This window comes from Meles meles, chromosome 8 (assembly GCF_922984935.1).
Source record: "Meles meles chromosome 8, mMelMel3.1 paternal haplotype, whole genome shotgun sequence".
NCBI classification, from domain to species: Eukaryota; Metazoa; Chordata; class Mammalia; order Carnivora; family Mustelidae; genus Meles; species Meles meles.
In genome coordinates, this window is record NC_060073.1 from 6,521,512 (window position 1) to 6,532,165 (window position 10,654).

Sequence of the window (10,654 nt, forward strand, 5' to 3'; positions counted from 1 at the left end):
ACCCCTCTATCTTTTTTTTTTTAAGATTTTACTTATTTGAGAAAGAGAGAACACCAGCGGGGTTACGTGCAAAAGGAGAGGGAGAAGCAGACACCGAGCTGGGCAGAGAGCCCGAGTAGGGCTCGAGCCCAGGATCCCGAGAGCATGACCTGAGCCGAAAGCAGATGCTCAACTGACTGAGCCACTGAGGTGCCCCAGATCTCACCTGTCTTAAAAATGTTTTAACATACAATTAAGTAAAAGCAATGTTGCAGAAAGAATCCCTGCTCTGCCATTCACCGGCCGTCCGACTGAATAATTTAACTTCTCTGAGCCGCCATTTCCTAATCTAGGTGAACAATTACACCTCTTTTGATCGGTAGGTGTGACGGATAACTAACTATCGAGTATAAAGGTCTCAGTGGAGTAAGCCTACAATGACAGCAGCTCAAATAAATTGGGCTGAATCAAAGACTGCGTGTTTAGTTGATGATGTCCTGGGGGGTTAGCACTGCTGAGGTCTTGTGACGTTTGAGAACCTCTTCCTTGGGGTTTTTCTGGGGAGAGTGGGAGACCAGGTGCTTTGCTGAGAGTGTAGAGGTCAAAAGAAGTTCAGGTTTGGACGAGTTGACAATGAGAACGGGAGAGGGAGCCGCCCAGGGGATGGGCTGAGATCAGCATGCAAAATGACTTCACTGTGACATTCAGGGGGCTTCTGGTGTCCTCAAAAGATAGATCAGAGGGAGAAGGAACTTTGCAGGTAGAGCGTGGAGGACCTGGCTTTAAGAGGATGTGCAGGAGAATTTGGGAGGGTAGCTAGAAGTCAAGAAAGAAGCTGCTGCTGGGGAGTAGGCTGACAAACGGGGAACACAGGAGGAATAGATGGGCTTTGTGACGTTAAAGGACATCTGCCCATCTCTCCATCAATCTTCCTATCCATGCAGTAGTCGCAACATTGTTGAGAAAGCAGAGAACCTTTATTTTCTCCACAATTCAGCGTCATCCCTGTTTTGAGATCCATCATGCCTGGAGGGTGGGGAAACTGATCTCAGTAAGTTTCGTGATGTGGATTTGAATCTCAGGTAGAGATGGAGAGAAAGGAGGGGGCTTACCTGCAGCCATGGCATTAGTCGTCTGACCTGGTAGTTGAGAGCCGTAGCTCTCTTTGGAACACGAAATAATTGCCAGGGATAAAGAGAGACATCTTTTTTTTTTTTAATTTTTTTTTAAATTTATTTGACAGAGAGAGATCACAAGTAGAGAGGCAGGCAGAGAGAGAGGGAAGCAGGCTCCCTGCTGAGCAGAGAGCCCGATGCGGGACTCGATCCCAGGACCCTGGGATCATGACCTGAGCCGAAGGCAGCGGCTTAACCCACTGAGCCACCCAGGCGCCCCTAAAGAGAGACATCTTATAGTTGTAAAGGGGTTATATCATCAAGAAAACATAGAAGTACTAACTGTAGGCATTCAGTGAGTTTCTAAATTCGTGAAGCAAAGACTGACAGAACTGAAAGGAGAAACAGAAAAACCCGCAGTTAGGGACTTCAGCCCTCATTTCTCAGGAACTGGTAAATACAGGCACAGAAAATAACAGTAAGCATATAGAAGACCTGAATAATACTACAGACCACCTTGACCTAACCGATATGTATGGGCCAAAGATAGTGTCTGTATCCACCAGTCAGAATGAAAGACTTAATAATGGGGCATTGGGTCTAGATGGGTCCTGCCTCAGTAGTGAGGAATAATTAGCCTCAAGCTAATTGCTGCTCTAGTCCCATCTAGTAGATCTGTGGTACAATCAAAGATGTATAGTCTTTGTCTGGCTTCCTGGGTCAGAGCTCAGAAACCCTTGGAATTTACTGAATGACAGGAATGTCTTTTGTTATTCATAATGAGCCCCTTAAAGTAATACTCAAATCTGTGCTAATGAAATGACTACTGGTGGGCCCCTTGATAGCTTCAGGATGGAAGCTGGTAGCCAGAGGAGTCAACCACGTGATTCAAGGGTTAGACCTGTTAGCCCCACCCCCAACCCTGAAAGAAGAGAGAGGGACTCGAGGTTGAGCTCATTACCAATGGCCAATGATTTAATCAGTCGTGGCTGCCTAATGAGATCGCCACAAAAACTGCTAAACCACAGGATACACAGCTCTTCCCGAGTGGTGAACACCCAGAGCTGGGAAGGTGGTGTGTCCAGAGAGGGCCTGGAAGCTCTCTGAGCCCCGTACCTTCCCCTGTGCATCTCTTCTGTTTGCCTGTTCTGAGCTTCGTAATACACCAGTAATTCTAAGTAAAGCACTCTCCCGATCTCTTGTGAGTTCTAAGTCATTGAACCGGAGGGAGGAGGGCCATGGGAACCCCCCAAATTTGTAGAAGGCCAGTCAGACATGTGGGTAGACTGGGCATCCCATGCACCCGGCATCTGAACTGGGGGCAGTCTTGTGAGACTAAACCCTTAACTGTGAGGTCTGTGCTAACTACAAATAGTGTCAGAACTGAAACGAATAATTGGACATTCAGCTGGTGTTAGAGAATCGGTTGGTGGGAGAAAAAAAACTCTCTAAATCTTAAAAGCAAGACTCAAAAGAATCAAACCATTACTGAATAATTTAACTGTGTCCCAGAACACAAGTCAAGAATATTTATAGGGATACAAAAATATGAAAAAGTAAAATTCATAATGCTTGTCATCCAGCAGAAGATTACAAACGTGCAAAAATGTAGGAAAATATGACCCATGGGGAAAAGAAAAATCAGTCGATTAAAACTGACCCAGAATGAACAGATGTTAGAATTGGCAGATAAGGACCCTTAAAAATATAACTATTCCGGGAGTGCCTGGGTGGCTCAGTGGGTTGAAGCCTCTGCCTTCGGCTAGGGTCATGATCCCGTTCAGGGTCCTGGGATGGAGCCCTGCATTGGGCTCCCTGCTCAGCGGGGAGCCTGCTTCCTCCCCTCTCTCTGCCTGCCTCTCTGCCTACTTGTGATCTCTGTCAAATAAATAAATAAAATCTTTAAAAAACATATATGTAACTATTCCATATCTTTAAAAAGCTAAAAAGAGACATGTAAGATACAAAAATTCCCGCATATAGATTTCCCGGGATAAGAGCTACAACGTCTGAGATGAAAAATATGCGGAATGGGATTAATAGATTAAACACTGCAGAAGAAAATATTAATGAATTTGAAGATATATCAAAGGAACTATCCAAAATGAAACAGAAGAACAATACAAAAACTGAAAAGTGCATTGGTGAGCTGTGAGACAACCTCAAGTGGCCTGAGACATGTGTGATGGAGTCCCTGAATGAGAAGGGTGGAACAGAAAATATTTGGAGAAATAAAAGCTACAGATTTTCTGAATTAATGAGAACTGTAAACTCACAGAGCCAAGAAGTTTAGTTTCCTTCAAGTACAAGAATCATGAGGGGATGAAAAACTCAAAATCAAGCCACATCATTATCAAATTGTTCAAAACCAGCGATTAAAGGAAAAGCTTGGAAGCAGCCAGGAAAGAAAAGCAGATTCGGGGGCGCCTGGGTGGCTCAGTTGGTTAAGCAACTGCCTTTGGCTCAGGTCATCATCTCAGGGCCCTGGGATTGAGCCCCACATTGGGCTCCATGCTCAGTGGAGAGCCTGCCTCTGCCTCTCCCTCTCCGTCTGCCTGCCCCTTGCCTACTTGTGCTCTCTATCTCTGTCAAGTAAATAAATAAAATCTTAAAAAAAACAGATTTGTTATGTATGGAGAAATAACAATAAGGATGGCAGCAGATTTCTTGTTGGTTTAACAATGCAAGCAAGAAGACAGTGAAGCAGTATCTTTAAAGTGTTGAAACAGAAAAGCTGTCAGCATAATAGAATTCTGTACCCAGCAAAAAATGTTCAAAGATATTGACAAAGACTTTTTAAGACATAAAATTCACACCGTAAGAAATGTTAGGGGGAAAATGTTAAGAAGTCCTTCAGGTGGAAGGAAAATGACATCAGATGGAAGTGTGGGTCTACAAAAAAGCAATGAAGTACACCAGAAATGGTAACTATGTGGATAAACATATATGATTTTTTATTATTATTTAAGTCTTATTAAAAGACAAAAAGGAAAAAAGATAAAAAAGGGGACGCCTGGGTGGCTCAGTCGGTTGAGCATCTGCCTTCAGCTCAGGTCATGATCTCAGGGTCCTGGGATCGAGTCAGGGAGCCTGCCACTCCCCCTGCTTGTACTCTCTCCTTCTGACAAATAAATAGAATCTTTTTTAAAAAGACTGAAAAAGGATAGCAAGTAAATATTTTGAAAACTTTATGTCAGTATATTCAGCGATCTATGTGAAATGGACAAATTATTTAAAAGACACAAATTACCAGAACTGATTCAAGAAGAAATAAAAAATACAGAGTAGTCCTATGTCTATTAAAGAAATTGAATTCATAAATTAAAACCTTCCCATAAAGGGAAGAGCTCTCATCATATTGTATGATTCTGTTTTGTGAAATTTTAGGAAAGACTAATTGAATTAACAGTATCAGAAAGCAGATCACTTAATGCCTGGTTCACCAGATGGATGTGGAGATTGATTGGGAAGAGACACAAGGGAGCATTTTGGAAAAATGGAAGTGTTTTATATCTCGATTGTGGTGATGGATACCTAGATGTGTATGTCAAAATTCATCAACTATGCACTCAAAATATATGCATTTATTGTATGCAAATATATCTTAATAAAACTGACTTTTTTTTAAGTGAAAATACCTGCCCTGCACTTTTGTATCGTGTCCTGAGTGGGTGTTCCTTCCTCTCTGTGCCTCATTTTGCTCATCTGTAAAATGGGAATAATAGTATCTCACAAGGTTGTTTTGAGATGTAAATGAGCTCTATTCACATGAAGTGTCATGTTGTGAGCACTCCAGAAAGGCTAGGTAGTGTTATTATGGGGGGAGGGCATCCAGCCCCTGCGGGCACCTATGAGAAGTCCACTTGGTCCCTTCTACATCTTGGCCCTTCCTGCCCTGAGGTCAGGGCCACTCCAGGCCTACCAGCTCTTGACGCCAAAACCATGCAGCTCTTGGTGGCAGGAGTTCTGTGCCCCATCCCTCTCGATTCCCAGGGACTCTCTGAGCCCCCACAGATCATCTTCCAGGTTCCACTGACCATCATCCTTGACCCTAGCTCCAGCCCAAAATCACGACACAGGCACGGGGCTGTCAGCAACCCAATCTCTCTGGGTTCTGTTTTTATTTCTGTATCTCGGACAGGATGGGGGCTGGTGGCGGGGGCCTGGGATACAGGGGGACACCCCAACTTCTTGGATCCTCTCCGAAACCTCTGCTGTTCCTGTCTTTTCCGCTCCTCATCCGCTCATTATCCCTTCGGTAGGCATTCATTCTCCGCGTCTATTGTTAGGACTGAAACCAGCATTATGACTTCTTTTGTTCCACTGTGTCCTGAGTCCATGACTAGAGAGAGTCACGGGATAAAAGGAAATGTGTGTGTGTGTGTGTGTGTGTTTGACCTGGATTCTATCTCAGATTTCCTTCTACTCCAAATATCCGTTGGAGTACGGTTGGGGAGGTGAACAGGAAGGTGTAAGTCTGAGGAAACAGTGCCAACACTTGATCTTGGGGCCATGGCTGAATTGGAGAGAGATTTGGGGGATGGAAAAGACTAGAAGAATGGGGGAAGGGAAGGGATGCTGAGACCAGGGAGTGGCAGGCGGTGAGAACAGATAAGGAAGCTTTGTGCTGCAGAAGGGCAGAATGTGAGTTTAGTGAAAAGGCCCCAGGTGCTCTGGCTAGGGGAGGAGCTGGGGACAAGAGCAACAGACGGTTGGCTGGGGTGGGAGTGGGGACCCTGGAGTTTGGGAGGGGGTAGGGAGGCCAGTGAATTGGGTCTGTCCTGCTGCCTGCTTGTTTGGTGTTCGGAGATGGGGAGACAGGATTTTCTTTCCTTTCTTGCCAGGATTAGGACAGTAAAGTTTTGAGATTACCCTGGATCGAGGGCTCCTCCAAAACCCAGAAACAAGCCAGAACGTCTTGCATGGGTCACCGCAGCCCCACGACCTTGTTCTTTGCGTGGCTACCTCACCTGGGCCACATTTTCAAAGGGTCTTGAATCTGGAAAGCTGGAATAACCCAGGGAGGCTAAGAGGATATGTGTGTGTGCACGCGCACACGTGCGTGCCAACCCCACCAAGGTTACAACTCTGTCTTTTTCGCTCCTCTGTCCCAGACACACTGTGGGTACACGGTAAATATCTGGTAAACGAATGAGTCAAGATCTGAGGGGATTCCCTAGGGTGGGAACTAGTCTTATGTCTTCTCTAAGGCCCCATAGGGTGAAAGGCCCCATAGGGCAAAAAGCTGACCATTTAATGGAAGCCAAAGGGAGGTAGATTCTGACCCGACATCAGAAAAGACCTTGAAAACCTGAGCTGCCTCGAGCATCCTGTTGCTTGAGCCGACTTTGTTGGAGCCAAAGGTAGACATGGAGGGACACTGGAGAAGATGACTTGCTTCAAGGCAGACCTGAAGGGCCCCAAGCATCCTTCCAGCCACTGCATCTGGGACTTGGCTCACTGGTCACATTGTCAAAGGTTAGGTAATTGTGACAAAACATCAGCTCTCAGGTCAGAGAGAACTGAGTTTAAATCTTGGCTTCTCGGGGCGCCTGGGTGGCTCAGTGGGTTAAGTCTCTGCCTTCGGCTCAGGTCATGATCTCAGGGTCCTGGGATCGAGCCCCGCATCAGGCTCTCTGCTTGGCAGGGAGCCTGCTTCCCTCCCTCTCTCTGCCTGCCTGCCTGCCTCTCTGCCTACTTGTGATCTCTCTTTCTCTCTGTAAACTAAATAAATAAAATCTGAAAAGGAAAAAAAAATCTTGGCTTCTCTAGAAGCTGTGACCTTAAGCATGTTACCCAGTGTCTTTGAACCTGCTACTTTACATGTAATTTGGAGATGAGTAGTACCACACCAGCTCAAAGACTGTCTGTGAGCATTAGATTCAAATGATCACCCATGTACAGCATTTAGCTCAAAATCTGGCGCACAATCAGTGCTCAATGTTAGCTATTGTTACAATGCTGGAAATGGGCCAGGGGAGCTGGTTCCCAGGACCCAGTGAACTAAGACAAGTCACATGTAAAGTAAATCAACTGGCTGGTGGCCAGAAAAGTGCAAGGCAGTGATTTCTTTAAATATGCAGGGGTAGGGGTGCCTGGGTGGCTCAGTGGGTTAAAGCCTCTGCCTTCAGCTCAGGTCATGATCCCAGGACTCTGGGATCGAGCCCCGCATCGGGCTCTCTGTTCAGCAGGGAGCCTGCTTCCTCCTCTCTCTCTGTCTGCCCCTCTGCCTGCTTGTGATCTCTGCCTGTCAAATAAATAAATAAAATCTTTAAAAAATTTAAAAAAAAAAATAAAAATAAAAAATAAAAAATTTTAAAAATAAAGATTTTATTTATTTATTTGACACAGAGAGAGCACAAGCAGGGGGAGCAGCAGGCAGAAGGAGAGGGAGAAGCAGACTCCCCACTGAGCAGGGAGCCTGATGCAGGACTTGATCCCAGGACCCTGGGATCATGACCTGAGCCGAAGGCAGCTGCTTAACCAACTGAGCTATCCAGGGATCCCCAAAATAAAAATTTTTGAAAAAGCAAATAAATGGGGCCCCTGGGTGGTGCAGTCAGTTGAGCTTCTGACCCTTGGTTTCAGCTCAGGTCATGATCTCAGGGTTGTGAGGTCAAGCCCCCACCTCCATCGAGCCCCACGTGGAGCTCCTCACTCAGCATGGAGTCTGCTTCAGATTCTCTCTCCCTCTGGCCCTCCCCCTGCTCTCTCTCAAATAAAACTTAAAGACAAATAAATAAACTGGGAGGTTCGAAGGCTAGTTCTGCTCTTCTTTATTAGAACAATCAGCTCTATGGAGGCATAGCTGGCTCAGTTGGTAAAGCATATGACTCCTGATCTCAGGGTCATGAGTTCAAGCCCCACTTTGAGTGTGGATCCTACTTAAAAAACAAGAATGGGGCACCTGGGGGGACTCAGTTGGTTAAGTGTCTGACTCTTGATCTCAGCTCAGGTCTTGATCTCAGGGTTGTGAGTTCAAGCCCTGTGTTGGGCTTCTTGCTGGGCATGAAGCCTACTTAAACACACACACATACACACACCACCAACACCACCACCAACCAGCTCCAACAAGAAAACTATTTATATGGTCTTACAGATAATATTTATATTTTTAATTAAACTCTGTGTTCCTATTTGTGTTCATCTTTCGGTTAAACTTTGTATTATCCATTTGTATAAATAAAGACAAAAAATTGCAGTTTTTAAATACTTCAAATATTTAGCTAACACATTTAACGTTAGGTCAACACTCCTAAATTCTCAGAACAAGAACAAGGATAAAAAACTGCTTTGTGGGGGGGCACCTGGGTGGCTCAGTGGGTTAAAACCTCTGCCTTCAGTTCAGGTCATGATCTCAGGGTCCTGGGATTGAGCCCTGCATGGGGCTCTCTGCTTAGCAGGGAGCCTGCTTCCCTGCACCCTCTGCCTGCCTCTCTGCCTACTTGTGATCTCTGTCTGTCAAACAAATAAATAAAATATTTTTAAAAAATTAAAAAAATTTTTCTTAAAAAGCTGCTTTTGACACTCCCATTTAGAGCTAAACCCACAAGAGAGGCTGAATCAGTCCTAAAGTGGACACAATGGTCCTCTTGCTCACCTTGCTCCACTTGTTCCACTGAAGCCAATAGCAGAAACAAAAGCAAAACCAAACCCTCCATGGAGGGAAGCTTTCCCAAGCTAAGCCTACAGGATTGTTGTTTGACTTCTCAAACCACCACCACCAAACACGTGAAAGGGTACTACCAGCAGTGAACACCAGCAGAGACGAGAAACCACTTATTGTATATGATGTGAGGTAGGGATTAAGGTTCTTTCCTTCCCACCCCAGCCTTGGCCCATTATTCCAGCACCACTTCTTGAAAAGATGAACCTTCCCTCATTGAATCATCTTGGTCCCCCTGCTAAAGGTCAGTTGATCCTGGATGTGTGTGAGTAGGTCTCTTTCTGGTCTCTCTAATTTGTTTCCCTTATCTGTAGGTCTATCTTTACACTAATATCCCACTTTCTTGTTTACTACAGCTTTTTTTTTACTTCAATAAACCCTCTTTAATCAAAGCCCAATATACAGTTTTAAAATAAATTTGAAATCAAGTAATGTAATTCTTGCAAATTTGTTCTTTTTCAAAGACATTTGGCTAGTATAGGTCCCTCACATTTCCCTATGAGTTTCAAAATCAGTTTGTCAATTTCTATGCTAGATTCCACCAGCATTTTGATTGAGAGTGCATGGATTCTACAGGTAAATTTGGGGAGAAGTGATACCTTCACAATACTGACTCTCTCCATCCATGAACATGGGGGGTTGCTCAGTGGGTTAGCCCAAACCTCATCCTTCTCACTCGGTGGTTGCTGTAGTTGCCAATACATACTTATCAATAGGCATGAAAACACCAAAAGACATGTCAGTGAATTTCTTGAATTTCAGATATATTTGCATTGCCCCTCCTTATATAGAAGAACCTTATTTCCCCATAACAATCAGATTTAGTTACTTCTGCCAATATAGGAACTCCTTTCTTTAGTTGCTGGTTTACTTGTACCAGGAGCCCGACATGACTAAGTGATTGCCATAACTTTGGGTTTGGTGGAAATTTGTGCCCTTGGTAAAAGCATATCCCCTTGGGTGCTATGGCCAGCAAATGGCTGTATGTCATCTTGAAGGCCATATGTCATTCCCAAGTACACTAGCTACCTATCAGAGGTCAGGCTAGCGTTCTCGCAGGTCAACAGCTCCTGGGTGAGGCAGTATACGGTAGCACTAGCAGACTCTGTAATGTGGTCATGTGGTTATGTCTCATTCTCTATAAAGTGGGTCACAGGTTGGTGGATCAAATCCTCTTTAAGTCCTCGGATTATGGTAGGGGCCAAGGCACTGCAGGTATGGAAGGCAAATCTTACCCCAAATACATGCCAGTACCTGTTTGAACAAAATCACAGCTACTCCATAGAAGAAGGTCCCAATATAATCCACTTACCACCGGCTGTGTGAAAGGGAGCCTACATTACTGGGCCATAGGCAAGTAACCTCCATTCCTGCCGCTGTAGTAGATTTCTCATGAAACCATTGTACAAACACTAGAGTAGCCTAAACAAAAGCTGGTTTACATCTATGAGACAAGGCATCCCGTCCACCATATTGTTTAGTTTCTCTCTGTGATGGATGCTGTCTGGTGGACTGTAGCACCAGACACGAAGATCCGTGCACTTTGTTTCCACTCTCATAGGTCCATTGTCATGCCTCTTCCCTACATCTCCTTGTCTCTGACCTCTCACCTCACTACTTCCCCATCCCTGACCAACCATTTCATCACTGCCTGGGAATCCATATATATCCCTATTCTGGGCCATTAATTTCTCACTTTACAGAAAATTGATGACCAAGTTGCCTACCTGAAGCTCTTCCCACTGGGAAGATTACCCCTAACCATTATTTTTCACCCTGGGTAGATCTGTGGAACAGTGGTGAACCAAAAATGGTCCAACAATGAACCAAGCCTAGGTTCCGCCTCTGTTAGCTGGTAATGGAAAATCCCAAGGGCATAATCTGAAAGAGTGAG